Genomic DNA, 16,081 nt, shown 5'->3' on the forward strand with positions numbered 1-16,081 from the left:
TTAGAACTACTTAAACCTAACTAACCTAAGGACAACACACACATCCATGCCCGAGGCAGGATTCGAACCTGCGATCTCTATATACATAAATGATTTGGCACGCAGTGTGGGCAACAATCTGCGGTTGTTTTCTGACGATGCTGTGATGTACGGTAAGGTGTCGAAGTTGAGTGATGGCTCTAAGCACTATGGGACTTAACATCTGAGGTCATCAGTCCCCTAGACTTAGAACTACTTAAACCTAACTAACCTAAGGACATCACACACAACCATGCTCAAGGCAGGATTCGAACCTGCGACCGTAGCAGCCGCGTGGTTCCGGACTGACGAGCCTAGAACCGCTCGACCACAGCGGCTGGCGGTTGAGTGACTATAGGAAGATACAAGACGTCTTAGACAAAATTTCCGGTTGGTGTGATGAATGGCAGCTAGCCCGAAATGTGGAAAAATGAAAGTTAATGCGGATGAGTAGAAAGAACAAACCTGTAATCTTCCAATACAGTATTACTAGGGTGCAGCTTGACAAAGTCAAGTCTTTTAAATATCTGGGCAAAACGTTGCAGTGTGATATGAGGTGGAACGAGCGTGTGAAAACTGTGGTAGAGAAGGCAAATGTTGACTTCGGTTTATTGGAAGAATTTTAGGTTCAAAAATGGCTCTGAGCACTATGGGATTTAACATCTGTGTCATCAGTCCCCTGGAACTTAGAACTACTTAAACCTAACTAACCTAAGGACATCACACACATCCATGCCCGAGGCAGGATTCGAACCTGCGACCGTAGCGGTCACGCGGTTCCAGACTGAAGCGCCTAGAACCGCACGGCCACACCGGCGAAGAATTTTAGGAAAGAGTGGTTCACCTACAAAGGAGACCGCATATAGGATGCCGGTGCGACCTATTCTTGAGTGCTGCAACAGTGTTTGCGATCCACACGAGATCAGATTGAAGGAAGAAATGGAAGCAGTTCAGAGAAGGGCTGTAGATTTGTTACCGGTACGTAACTCAAGTATTACGGAGATAGTTTGGGAACTCAAATGGGAATCCCTGGAGGAAGGCGGCGTTCTTTGCGGGAAACAATATTGAGGAAAGTTAGAGAACCGACATTTAAAGCTGACTGCCGAACGATACTGCTCCCGAAAACATACATCGCGGGTAAGGACCACGAAGATAAGATACGAGAAACAAGGGCTCATACAGAGGGGCACAGACAATCGTCTTTCCCTCACTCTGTTTGCGAGTGGAACAGGAGGGAAACCGAGCGAGGTGGCCGGCCGAGGTGGCCGAGCGGTTCTAGGCGCTACAGTCTGGAACCGCGTGACCGCTACGGTCGCAGGTTCGAATCCTGCCTCGTGCATGGATGTGTGTGATGTCCTTAGGTTAGTTAGGTTTAAGTAGTTCTAAGTTCTAGGGGACTGATGACCTCAGATGTTAAGTCCTGCCGGCCGAAGTGGCCGTGCGGTTAAAGGCGCTGCAGTCTGGAACCGCAAGACCGCTACGGTCGCAGGTTCGAATCCTGCCTCGGGCATGGATGTTTGTGATGTCCTTAGGTTAGTTAGGTTTAACTAGTTCTAAGTTCTAGGGGACTAATGACCTCAGCAGTTGAGTCCCATAGTGCTCAGAGCCATTTGAACCATTTTCGAGCGAGGTGGAGCAGTGACTAGCACACTGGACTCGCATTCGGGAGGACGACGGTTCAATCCCGTGTCCGGCCATCCTGATTTAGATTTTCCGTGATTTCCCTAAATCGCTCCAGACAAATGCCGGGATGTTCCTCTGTTCTTTGAAAGGGCACGGCCGACTTCCTTCCCTTTCCTTCCCTAATCCTATGAGACCGATGACCTCGCCGTCTGGTCTCCCGCCCCCCAAACAACCTAACCGAACAGGAGGGAAATGACAATTAGTGGTACAGGGCACTCTCCGCCATGCACCTTACGGTGGCTTGCGGAGTATCGATGCAGAAGTAAATGTAGAAATGAGGTATTATACGACAGAAAATTAGTGAGCCCGGCCGCATAGGCAAGAGGCGCGCAGATCTCGGTACAGTGACCAGGACGCGGGTGTAGAAGGGACGCGGCGTGAGTCAGCTGGCTGCGGTGTTTACGCGGTCGCGGCGCGCGTGCTGGCCGTGGCGGCTGGCGGCGGCCTCGCCGTGGGCAACCGGTTCGTCTGCTCACTCCGGCAGCGCTCGCCCGGCCGCGCGGACGTCGGCGCAGCACGCAGCACGCACCAGGTCAGTACCACCGCACCGCAGCTAACGAGCGCCGATACGCATCGTCTCGCCAGTCCCAAACGCAGCACGTGGCCTCGGGGCATCCCGATTGCTTCTGTGAAGTTGTCGGTCGCCTCGTATCTCGTAACTCGGTTGACTGACATTCCGTGTCGCACGGTAGCGAGTGAGGTCGTTTAAGAACACAAAAAGGAATATTAGGTTCAACGTACTGTCGACATCGAGGTCATTAGAGACGGAGCACAGGCTCGGATTGTGTTGATGAAAGAAACCAACCCGGAATCTGGCTGCAGCGATTTAGGGAAATCACGGTGAACCTAAATCTGCTTGGCTGGACGTGGGTTTGAACCGTCGTCGGGAGGACGAATCCAGTGCTGCACCACCTCCCTCGGTGTTTAAGAACACGCCTCTTCGTGAATACTCGGGGTGGAGATTCAGAGATGACGTTAATTTCTATGTGCCTGGGTAACCCATCAGTGTCGCACTTATTAACGACCGTATAAACTATTTTACTGCTTCACAGATCCAAGAACACAAAGCCGCGTAACGCACCCTTAATGGAAGCGGGACCCCTTCAATTTCAGTACCTTAATGATCATTGTACAGCATTAATAAACGATCAGCAAGGGTCTGGGAATCTTTTTCTAAATTTCGCGTTGGGGTATTTTGTAAGCAAATTTCGTCTGTTCTGCAATCGTGTGGCTACAGTGTCAGTAATTTTTGTACAGTTGTTTCAGCTATTTCAGACCTGCTTCTGCAACTAGTAGCAATTAGCAACTGAAAACACGGATTTGAAGTTCCGTAAATAAGTTTCGTCGGATTCAAGTGATGTCACCAAGAAAACCTCTTAATGTTGTGATTTCGTGGTCGGATTTGCCGCTGTTCATACATGATTGCAGTTGAAACAATAATGAGTTCCACTGCAACTATGACGAATTCACTTAATTTTGTGTTAATGCTGCGGGCTTCTAACAAATCGTGTTGAAGACTGATACAGGCTCTGCATAATTCCGGCAGAAGTATTGTCAGTTTTTTCGGTGACAATGATTGAACACTCATCACTTCTCACGACAATGGCAGCATCTTCTTGTTTCATCGTCATCAAGAAGCAGATTGGTAGATTAACGGCAGGACATCCCTGTGTTAACTAAGATACGTTATTTTGCTGTCATCTATAGATTCATTTTATTCATTTTACACTCACTTAGGAGCTATTTCTTTTGAGCTGTGATGGCTTTTTCTTGCTTGTCCCGGCATTTGAAACACGCTTTGAGGTGCCGTTTCTTCCTCTTCGGCGCTATTCTCGCCTTTAAGGCATCAGCATTTGAGTATTTCCTCGTTTTGCACTTTTGTTTCCGCATCGTGACAACATCCCTTTAAATTTCTCGGTAACTAGTATAACTTTTTATGTATGATAGTAACACACTGGGGGAGATTTTTATTTATCTATCTAACTTTCGTACCAGCTTTTGCTCTATAGTTCCAGAGATCCGAGAGCCAGTATACGTGAATTTTTCCTGGAGATATGGAAGTGCATACCTGTCACTTTCTTCAGACCGATTATAAAAAGCACTAAGCAGCAGAAAATATTGATTAGAAATTGCGTATATGTTCTCCAAGAAATGAAAATTGTATGGAGGGAATTGTACATTTGTGAAATGAATTAATTTCATTCACTTCTTTTAAATATACAACCGAGGAAACTGAAGTTAATTGCCTGAATAAAATAATGTACCTTGAAAATATATGTGACGCAAAGTCGATCCGTGAGAAAATCCTTTGGGAATAATTTTAATTTTGTGGCTATATAGTACCACTCTCAGATACGTGTGTCGTCAATTGTATTAGTCTCCATCAAAATATATGTCACTTGATTTAAAAGTTAAGCAAATTTTTGATTAAGAAAAAAGGCAGTTATAGTAACAGCACTGGAAAATTTGTGAAAACAGAGAAGCTTCCGATTTTCTCAAATGGAATGTCGTATATCTTATGCATGCTAAGATTTCTGAATTATATGGCAGAGTGTTGCCGTATGGCGCCAATATTCATGACCATTATAATACATGTGGAAAATAATGGAAAATGAAGACATCAAAACTAGTTCTATTAGTTACATGTCATTCACGTTGTGTTGGAGACAACGATAATCGTCGTCGTTGCGTATTTTCTGATGTGAGCCCGCATGTCGTGGTCGTGCGGTAGCGTTCTCGCTTCCCACGCCCGGGTTCCCGGGTTCGATTCCTGGCGGGGTCAGGGATTTTCTCTGCCTCGTGATGGCTGGGTGTTGTGTGTTGTCCTTAGGTTAGTTAGGTTTAAGTAGTTCTAAGTTCTAGGGGACTGATGACCATAGATGTTAAGTCCCATAGTGCTCAGAGCCGTTTGAACCATTTTTTTGCTGATGTGATAAACAATATAGCATCCTACCAAAAGTGTTCATTCTTTTTTTCAACTTTGAAACGGAACAATTTCCGTTCAGTATTGTTTCATCACTAGATGAACAAGATTTGTAGCTTACCAACGAAGCACCAAAGACTGCTGATCAGCATATCTAATTTAAAAAATATATCTTGAGTAGTTCTGAATCGATTCCAAGCAATGTGCTCACTTCACGAGACCTAGGCGTACACGAAATGATTTACTTGATCATATTCAGTTGCACGCTCTTTGACAACTCGTATCCTGCCACCAAATTTATTTGGGCATTCAACAACAAAACCACTAGAAACGCTCAGTTTTCTGCCACTCTGCACTGTATATACACGTCACATATTAGCACAAAATGACCTCAGCGGTGAAGTTCCCGCCAACGCAGTGACATGTGCAAACCAGAAACGAGAGTACAGACAAGTCACTGTGCACTCTGAGAGATTCCGAGTAGTTATCACATCTCTTCATGGTTCAGATCCTGTTCTGCGGGAAAATACGCTACGTTCGAAGAGTCAGCACTTTCGCCACACAAAGAAGACGGTTTGTCCACACAGGTCTGCACTTCATTAGTGGGCATAACGTGCTGTAAGGAAATAAGATAACTATTATTTACGCACAATTATCTAACGTATGTAAATTATAAGGGGCGTTCAAAAAGAAACGAGCCGGAGGCATAATTACAGAAACCAGTACCTGTATGTTAGAAGTACTGAACCTGGCTGTTGAGACATTTGTCCCTCTGTGACACAAAGCGGTGAATAAAATTCCCGTAACTGCGATTGTAACCAATTCCGCACGTACAGCTGGACGTCGTCGTCCGAGGTGAATCGTTTGGCCCTTAGAGCCTTTTTAAGGGGACCAAACATGGCGTAACCACAGGGAGAGATGTCCGGACTGTATGGAGGGTGGCCGAGAGCCTCCCATCTGAATTTCTGCAGGAGTGCCACGACTGTGTTTGCCGTATGAGGCTTTGCATTGTCGTGGAGCAGAGTGACCCCATGGCTGAGATTGCCTGGTCGTTTTGATTTGAATGCTTGGCGAAGGGTAGACAAGGTTTGCGAGTAACGCTTGGCATTCACTGTTGTCCCGTGCTACAGGAAGTGAATCAGAAGGCGCCATCTTGATCAAAGAAGAATGTCAGCATAACCTTTCCGGTTCACCTCGGACGACGACGCCCAGCTGTACGTGCGGAACTGGTTAACATTGCAGCCCCGGGAATTTTATGAGACAGCCATTCACCGCCTCGTGTCACAGTGGGACAAGTGTCTCAACAGCCAGGGTCAGTACTTCTAACATACAGGTACTGGTTTCTGTAATTATGCCTCCGGCTCGTTTTTTTATGAACGCCCCTTACACGCAGACTGTTGTCCTTTGAATTAATGTCGTAAGCTAAAGGTGCAAATAAAGATGGGTTTCATAGGAATAGAAAACACAGTAATGAACCACTGAATTAGAGATACGAGTTATCACAATTAATACAATATTCCGGGCTGTTATGTCGTTGTCGAATGGATTTCACATTAAAACCCAACGTTTCGTCCCCATCTGCAGAGGACATTTTCGAAGATGATCGTAGCTTCTTTGAGTGTTGGATCCACATCCTGGCTCGCTACTGAATCAATGTGAAATCCATGTGACCACGACTTAATAGTCATAGTATTTTATTAATTGTCACATTTCCGGACGTGAAAAAAAAATAGATCTGAGCACTATGGGACTTAACAGCTGAGGTCATCAGTCCCCTAGAATTTAGAACTACTTAAACCCAACTAACCTAAGGACATCACAGACATCCATGCCCGAGGCAGGATTCGTACCTGCGACCGTAGCGGTAGCGCGGTTCCAGACTGAAGAGCCTAGAACCGCTCGGCTCCGGACGTGAAAGTTTACATTTTACTAACGATGCTACTTGTGTTCGAGAGACAGTTGTAGTGTCGCCCCGACGACTGGTATAGCTTAGCATACCACACTGAAACGTTCCTTTCGTCCTTACTTCGTGGCTTCCATGGCGTCGCGCGAAATCACAGAAACGGCCGCGGCCAGAATCCATGTATCTTGGCGATGTCTCATGCGACACATTGTTCCGCAGTTAAGCGGAAATATTTACTGGAGAAGCAGATTAATTCTCTGCGTTAATACATCAGTAGGATAAGGTGAAACTAAATAAGTTAAGCTAAATAAGGTCTCCAGACTTTCTTCAACCTGCGAGGGAGGTTTAAGCATTTCACCACTCCGATGTCACCAGTTAAGAGCTCTATAGCTATCAACCACTATCAGTATGATTACGGCATCCGACCACTGAACTGAAATCTTTACACGGCTACCAGCTTATACTTTGATCACTTTCTGCTGATTATCTCCGCAACAGCAAATGTGGAATACAGTTCAAAGTGAATAGGGAAAGAGTCACACAAAAGCACCACACTAATATTTCCACGGAAAAGAATATAATTTATTAGCTTCAATGGAAACCCTGTCAAGTCTGTCTCGTTCAGTAAACACGATGGCCCAGCTAGGTACTTGGATCCACAACGCAGTGTCAGGTCTCTGACTATTGGGCGTCTGTACATTCGCGAAGTGGGAACAGTCGCCTAGAAACCCGTAATGACTAAATCCTAAATTCACGTCAACACACTTACGGATTCTGTCCATTTTTCTTACTGCAAAACATAACTCTTTTGACCGCGGAGGAGAACCTCCTGGCGTCTTCCGAAATACACCAGCTCCGTCGCTGAGACTACACCACCTCTACACTACGTGACGACTGCAGACAGACTACCCGATTTCACGATTCCTAACTTGTCATGAAACTGTTATAATATTCAGATATTCCAGCCAATCACAATCAATAGTAGTAATAAAGGCATTTTCATTGCAATTTCCTGTCCCAACTAATAGCACTTCTGTAAAGTGCTGCCTCCTGCCAAGACGATCGAAAGTTTCTATCCAACGGATGTCGGAAATCACCGGCCATCACTGGAAATTTCCAAAATTTAAACCAGGATATAGGCTCCGGCCACAACCCGCTACGAGTAACTTGAGAGAGATCGGTACATCATCTCGAGGTTGGAGAAAAGCGCCATTGCCCCTGCTACGAACAACTGTCCATGGCGACCAAAGGCAGCTCGAAATCCACTGGGACCACTTCCAATGACATGTCTGTATGACTGTGGAACAATGATAGCCCATTCTTCCTCAAGAGCCGAAATCAGAGAAAAAATGGTTCAAATGGCTCTGAGCACTATGGGACTTAACTTCAGTGGTCATCAGTCCCCTAGAACGTGGAACTACTTAAACATAACTAACCTAAGGACATCACACACATCCATGCCCGAGGCAGGATTCGAAACTGCGACCGTACCGGTCACACGGTTCCAGACTGAAGCACCTAGAACCGCACGGCCACACCGGCCGGCGAAATCAGAGAAGGTAGTGATGTTGAACGCTGGCTCTCGAGCGAACTTGACGTTCCAACTCATTCCTAAGGCGTTCTGTTGGGTTCAGGTCGGGACTCTCAGCAGGTCAGTCCATTTCAGGAATGTTAATTTCCACAAACCATTGCCTCACAAAGGCTGGTTGTATTATCATGTAGAAACAGTCATCATCTCTGAACTGTTCTTCTACTGTACCCAGTACACAATGCTCTAAAATCTGTTCATGCACTTCCGCATTTAGCGTTCCCTGAAGCGCAATAAGGATACCACATCCTGACCACTGATAACAACCCCCCGACCTTAACACTAGTTCCTTCCTCTACACTTCACTGTTGACTCTACATATAACGGCAGGTAACGTTCTGTAGGCATTCTCCAAACCCTAACCCTTTAATCCGATTATGACAGGGTATAATGCGCTTCATCACTCCAGATAACAGTTTCCAGACATCTACTGTCCAGAGACGTGGCTCTTTACACTACCTTAAGCGTCGCTTAGCAGTGACTACAGAAAAGTATGACTTCCAAGGAGCTGCTCGACTACTGTATCCCATTATTTTTAACTCCATGTTACCAGTGATTGTGCTAGCTGGACTGCCGGTAGCACTTCGCTGATTTCGTACTATTTTTTACAACTCTGCTCCACAATGCTCGACGGTCTCTGTACATGAGGTCTGCTTGGTCTTGGTTTACCTGTGGGTATTACTTTGCGTTTACTCTTCACGATCACACCACTAATAGTCCACTACGGAAGTTTCAGAAGGGTTGAAATATCCCTGGTGGATCAGTTACTCAGTTGACATCCAATGTCTAGTCCACGATCGAAGTCACTGAGACCTCCAGAAATGACCAGATCTTCTGCTAGAGCGGTTGTAGGCGTTGCAATCTGGAACCGCGCAACCACTACGGTCGCAGGTTCGAATCCTGTCTCTGGCATGGATGTGTGTGATGTTCTTAGGTTAGTTAGGTTTAAGTAGTTCTAAGTTGTAGGGGACTGATGACCTCAGAAGTTAAGTCCCATAGTGCCATTCTGCTGTTACAATTTCTCTACTTACAACATAATACTCCCCGCCTCCTTTTATATGAGCGGGTCCGCCTCTCGTGATATTTAGTGGTGGTGAAGATGAAGTTTGGTTTGTGGGGCGCTCAACTGCGCTATCATCAGCGCCCGTACAAAGTCTCAATTCTTACAAGTCCAATTTTTATACAATCCAATCCAGGCTCTGTTACGAATAATGATGATGATGAAATAATGATGACAACACAGACACCCAGTGGAAAAAAAAAACTCGGCCGGGAATCGAACCCAGGACCCTGTGATCCAGAGGCAGCAACGCTAGACACTTTTTTTTGGTCTATTGATTTTTAGTGTCTTTTATAGTAGACCACGAGCTGCCGACACATTTATTGGTGAATTTCGCGTTGCATAGCGTTGCATACGGGTGTCTGGATACTTTTGTTCAAATATTGTATGAAACAACATGACTGGGATTTCATCAGATTTGTACTGGCAGTTGGTGTCAGTGTCGCACGTAGATTGGACAAGCTGCGTGATATCGTCGTATTTCATAGTGGCCAGAACGTGGGTTGCCTGGACTGATGAGTCAAGGTACATGCTGATACGTACCGACAGCAGGGGCGTTTAAAACCATTTTTAATGAAGCATACCACTTGTGAACAGGGTACAGAACGGAGTTATTCTCGCGAGAGATTTTTGTATCTGGTGGAATGGGGGCTCTGGTACATTTATCTGTACTTCTCCTTACCGTCGAACGACACAGCAATCTACTGTCCGAGCTTTTGCAGGCACGCCGTACCTTCTTCAAGGCAATACAGCGTACCATTGCTCTCCCTCCACCCCCCATCCCCCTCCTCCGGAGTTGACAGAATGGTTCGAGAAGCACACCACGAACGAGAGTTTGATTATGTGGCCAGGAAAGTTACCTAATCTCAATAACCACACCTGCACGCCGTGAAACGAGATGAGCGCTCCAGGAATACGGCACCGACTAACTTGAGCGAGCTTTAGGTGACGTATGAGTGCCCATGGATCACAATGGCATTCCCTTTATTTTCTGTGTTTCCATACCTCTACGTGTCATGGCAGCAACCGGAACGAAAGAGCGTGCTACACGTTACTAGTTGGCTGCCAGTAATTAAACTGCTCGTGAGTGTATGTGAGTGGAGTATTTAGCACAGGAGCAAGCTTAAAGCGAATCGAGCATATCAGCAATAGCCACCAACATGAATCTCCATATAGAAAAAGCAAATCAGAAGTAAAACTCTTCTGTACCCACAATTAATAGTTCCCAGTCAGTTAAATTCTAAAGCGCTGGTAACCTTTTAATAATTGAAAACCATTTCGTAGAATTTACAAACTCAGTTTTTGTGAAATGCTGTCCATTAATTTCCACTGTCAGATCTTTTGCATTATTTTCTAAAGCGAAACCATGAACATTCACTTTACTCTTCAGCAGATGGCGTCAGTTTTTCTCTTAGTTCATTCCGATAAATCCTGCATTTTCAAGCGCTATTCTAGTACAGCTCGTACAAGCTTTATATAAAAATTTGCTTCGTAAACAGTTTCTAGTTTTACAATATCCTATGAATCGTTCGAAACCTGGCTACTGGTTTATTCGCGATTGGCCCTCTAATCCTTGTTTACCACGACATGCGTGCAGATTGTTACTTTCAGGAACTTGGATGATATATCTGCCATTAGTTTTAATGTCAAGACAATTTTTCTCCCAAAATGAGAGAGAAATAGTACGCAGACATAGGTGACAAAAAGTCGAACTCTAACACCTGTGCTTGAATTGCAGGTATAAAAACGCACCGGTAGAGAGAGCTGTAGCCCTCTAATCAATGAGAGAGAGTCACCCGTAATTGAACTATAAAACTTTTCTCACCCCAGCAGGAAGATAAACCAAAGCTAAACATCACATATACTGCCAGAGAAGTATCATAATTCTCTTCAAATAAAGCAGAATTTGAACGGAAGACACAGAGGCAACACACAAACAGTGGCCTAACAGTTAGATATCGTTCTGCGTGGCTAATGTAATGATTCTGTTACAGAACGACGGAGCAGGAAGTGTATCGTTGGAAAAGATTCAGACTCTCCTGCTGTAATAGGATGCTTACCCCACTGGAAAGCCAAATGGAAGGAAAAGTCTGAAACATAAAACGACTCCCATACTCCAGTGGAACTTTAAATGGATAACGGACGCATGTGGTCGATCTGAAACTTTTAGCAAGGAGATCATTGTACTTGAGTATTCCAGGCACACGCTCTTGTTCTAAGTGCATCTAACCTCCATAGAAAGAACGACCTCATCTGATGGAGAACTAAACGCTACCATTCCTCATAAGGAACGTCTTAACATCTTCCACATGGATCGAGGTATTGAGAGCCTCATGATATTGGAAAATGTGTGTCATGTGAACATTGGAGAAGACTTACAGTATTGTTTAAGCCATCACGTTCTCCGACTGTACCAGACACAGCTTAGTGTGAAGTGCTCGGCAGTCTTCATATAGATTCGCGTGTCAGGCAGAAAAGTGCCCAAAATTATGTCACCGAGAAAAGTTATTGGCGAGGTAAATTTAACGCTGGAGAGCCAACTTGCTGTGCTGGAAAATCGCAGCTAGGTCCAGAAATGGGTGAATAATATTACCAACACGATCCACCACGTGGCTGAGGCGCCCATCCGTTAGTCGTCAGAGCCACTACGAAGGAGCCTGTCCCATGGTGAATTGACTATGCAGTCACGGGCAATCCAGCAGTACTGTGAAAGTTCAAATGCCACCAAAAAGCAATGAACTCTGCAGGGTCTTGGGTAAGGAAGGTTAAATGATGATGATTTATAAATGAAGAGTAAGTCATTCCACACACTCATCGCGTAACAGGTGTCTTTGTTTTCGATGACAAAGCCTACGATATTACTTAAACACGTAACATCCTCGTAGAGCTCCATAAATCGGGCTTCTCGGGACGTTTTTCCAACTTAACGTTCTTTCATTGCTTCCATCCATCCTATTTTAAACATCAAGCCAATGACTCTCTGTCTAACTGCTTTGAACAGCAGAACATGCCAGTTGTAGATTGTAGTTGGCAGGCTGCCGGAGTAGGTAGACAAAACGGCTTTCAATTTTCAATGATGATATACACTCCTGGAAATTGAAATAAGAACACCGTGAATTCATTGTCCCAGGAAGGGGAAACTTTATTGACACATTCCTGGGGTCAGATACATCACATGATCACACTGACAGAACCACAGGCACATAGACACAGGCAACAGAGCATGCACAATGTCGGCACTAGTACAGTGTATATCCACCTTTCGCAGCAATGCAGGCTGCTATTCGCCCATGGAGACGATCGTAGAGATGCTGGATGTAGTCCTGTGGAACGGCTTGCCATGCCATTTCCACCTAGCGCCTCAGTTGGACCAGCGTTCGTGCTGGACGTGCAGACCGCGTGAGACGACGCTTCATCCAGTCCCAAACATGCTCAATGGGGGACAGATCCGGAGATCTTGCTGGCCAGGGTAGTTGACTTACACCTTCTAGAGCACGTTGGGTGGCACGGGATACATGCGGACGTGCATTGTCCTGTTGGAACAGCAAGTTCCCTTGCCGGTCTAGGAATGGTAGAACGATGGGTTCGATGACGGTTTGGATGTACCGTGCACTATTCAGTGTCCCCTCGACGATCACCAGTGGTGTACGGCCAGTGTAGGAGATCGCTCCCCACACCATGATGCCGGGTGTTGGCCCTGTGTGCCTCGGTCGTATGCAGTCCTGATTGTGGCGCTCACCTGCACGGCGCCAAACACGCATACGACCATCATTGGCACCAAGGCAGAAGCGACTCTCATCGCTGAAGACGACACGTCTCCATTCGTCCCTCCATTCACGCCTGTCGCGACACCACTGGAGGCTGGCTGCACGATGTTGGGGCGTGAGCGGAAGACGGCCTAACGGTGTGCGGGACCGTAGCCCAGCTTCATGGAGACGGTTGCGAATGGTCCTCGCCGATACCCCAGGAGCAACAGTGTCCCTAATTTGCTGGGAAGTGGCGGTGCGGTCCCCTACGGCACTGCGTAGGATCCGACGGTCTTGGCGTGCATCCGTGCGTCGCTGCGGTCCGGTCCCAGGTCGACGGGCACGTGCACCTTCCGACGACCACTGGCGACAACATCGATGTACTGTGGAGACCTCACGCCCCACGTGTTGAGCAATTCGGCGGTACGTCCACCCGGCCTCCCGCATGCCCACTATACGCCCTCGCTCAAAGTCCGTCAACTGCACATACGGTTCACGTCCACGCTGTCGCGGCATGCTACCAGTGTTAAAGACTGCGATGGAGCTCCGTATGCCACGGCAAACTGGCTGACACTGACGGCGGCGGTGCACAAATGCTGCGCAGCTAGCGCCATTCGACGGCCAACACCGCGGTTCCTGGTGTGTCCGCTGTGCCGTGCGTGTGATCATTGCTTGTACAGCCCTCTCGCAGTGTCCGGAGCAAGTATGGTGGGTCTGACACATCGGTGTCAATGTGTTCTTTTTTCCATTTCCAGGAGTGTAATCATTTGTGTCCTCTCATCTAGATCTTTAGTGCCCATACTAAAATATGATGAAATATGAGTGGTTGAAATGGCTTATCATAAGAAGATATCTACACTTAAATGAAAATAAAATATTTCGCTTGAAGTTCTGTTGTACAGATATCATCAATACAGACACAATCTCTCTCTCTCTCTCTCTCTCTCTCTCTCTCAAGCGCGCGCACACATACACACACACACACACACACACACACACACACACACGAAATAAAAACTGTTCATGTGACAGTTTTTAAGAGTTTTTCTTTAATAGAAGCCGAACTCAATAAAGGAGTGATTAACAGAATGTCCGATATATGTGCCTAGCTGATCATTATGTGAAAAGGGATGAGCCGGCCACTCTGCGACACCCTAAAACGTCCAGTGTAAGACTTTAGGGTGGAGTGCGCACTATGCAAAATGCACTTGTCTCTTTATTAGCTAAAACAGAGGGCGTGTCCCTCTTACATTAGCCAATGCCTACAAGTCCGAATTACTTTAAACTCTATTAAAATCCGACCCTAGTAAATGGTACGTACAAGCTTCAGAGACTGGAGATCCTTCTGCTGTAGTAGGAATCCATGCGTTAGTGGACACCGTTCGGTTCGACCGCAGGTTATTGTCCCTTATGCCCCGCCAGTCTTCATCAGACAACCTCATGGCTTTTTTACCCAATGCCGAGGTACCAGCTTGCAAAGGAATGACACAAAGTCACATTGAATTCCCTGCAGGCCTTCTTGGCTGCTACATCTAGTAGCTAATTTCCCCAAATTCCTACTTACTCTGACACCCAGAGGAGTGGTAATACCTACTTCCTCTGCTGTTGAAGAAAGAGTAGTTTTTTATGTGTTATTTAGACAATTATTTCTGCCGAGATCGTTTGTTGCAATGCTTGTAGAGCACTAAGGGAATCGGAGCAGATAAGAAAAGCTTTGACATCACCTCTTTCGCACCATTGCCACCAACATAGCGCACAGCTCATTACTAAAAACTATTAACCGAAAGGGTAGTCGATACGTGGTTCAAATGGTTCAAATGGCTCTGAGCACTATGGGACTCAACTGCTGAGGTCATAAGTCCCCTAGAACTTAGAACTACTTAAACCTAACTAACCTAAGGACAACACACACATCCATGCCCGAGGCAGGATTCGAACCTGCGACCGTAGCAGTCGTGCGGTTCCAGACTGTAGCGCCAGAACCGCTCGGCCACCAGAGGCCGGCAGTCGATACGTGAATAGCTGGACAGGGAAGACTGTGGTCAACCTATATCCTTTTGCCTTAAGTCATCTACACATAGCTCAGTAAAATTGCCGTGTTTATCTAGGAGTACTAAAGAAATAGATTTACATTTTATATTAGGAGAGCATGATTTCTTGAACAGAGCCGATTATAAAATAATTCTGTGCGTCTTGAGAAGTGAAGGGGTATTTTTATGCGGCCCTCGCCTGAATCATCGATATCTGCGACACCCATTTGTTAAAGGCTGCCGTAGTAGGAATTATTTATGTTTATCATAAAAGACCTCGTTGTTCGCCATCGTATAATGAAGGATCGTTCAAAATTTGGACGGTAAATGGAGTGGTATGTATCTGAGAACGGATACGAAAACAATTTTGTATGCTTGTCGCACCATAAGGATTTTCCGTTTGAGGTGCAGTGGTGGTCACCAACCACGGTGCAGAGGCTGGATATTGTGCTCGTCTTAAACGCTACAGTGGACGGCGTTTAATATTTTAAGTATTATTCTCTGTCTGACTCAAACACTATTCAGCTATACTCGTGACGGGATCATCCAAAGTTCGATAAAAGCGGAGAAGATAAGTTCTGTCTCCTACCCAAGCCATGTGATTATCACATTATATTTACTGCTCTGTGACACCTTGTCTTTACATTTTTGAGGTGTTGCTGCAAGAAAATTTTTCATCAAGATTAGGCCCAGTAACCTTACCTCTTATTTAAAGTGGAGTCCCACATGCTCTATTCAGGTAAATTAAAAACAGGGGGTGCAAACGGATAAAAAAGGAAACATACTGAATTTTTAGTCGAAAATCTGAAACAGGTTTTATCTGCCCTTTGGCCCCCTAATCGTCAACTGTACCTTGAGTGTGATACTAGCAGTGCTGGGAGACGAGCTAATAAGAAAGAAGTCGTCCACGATTAGGAAGCACTCTACAGGGCACCTCACCGTGGACGTAATACCGTTAATAGCAACAGCGAACATGATCACACTTAAAAGACTACCTTGAGGGTCATGGTTTCCTTGCTCAAAACTATGGGGCAAGATATTGCCGACTGTGTATTTAAAATAACGTGGTGAAAGGCATGACCGTAGCACTAGTGATAAAATTCCACCGGATGAGCCATTCATTGAGGTGT

At 45.8% G+C, this 16,081-nt stretch overlaps 1 protein-coding gene across 1 annotated transcript in view; it reads left to right on the plus strand.

The window, feature by feature from the left end:
• The first annotated feature begins 2,117 nt into the window (after nucleotides 1–2,117).
• LOC126249784 (leukocyte elastase inhibitor-like) overlaps nucleotides 2,118–16,081 on the plus strand; it is a 194,861-nt gene continuing 180,897 nt past the window's right edge. Inside the window, exon 1 of the mRNA XM_049951467.1 lies at nucleotides 2,118–2,233. The gene's annotated coding sequence lies outside the window, so the exon portion shown is untranslated. The remainder of the gene's footprint in view (nucleotides 2,234–16,081) is intronic.

This window comes from Schistocerca nitens, chromosome 3 (genome assembly GCF_023898315.1).
Source record: "Schistocerca nitens isolate TAMUIC-IGC-003100 chromosome 3, iqSchNite1.1, whole genome shotgun sequence".
Taxonomy (NCBI): domain Eukaryota; kingdom Metazoa; phylum Arthropoda; class Insecta; order Orthoptera; family Acrididae; genus Schistocerca; species Schistocerca nitens.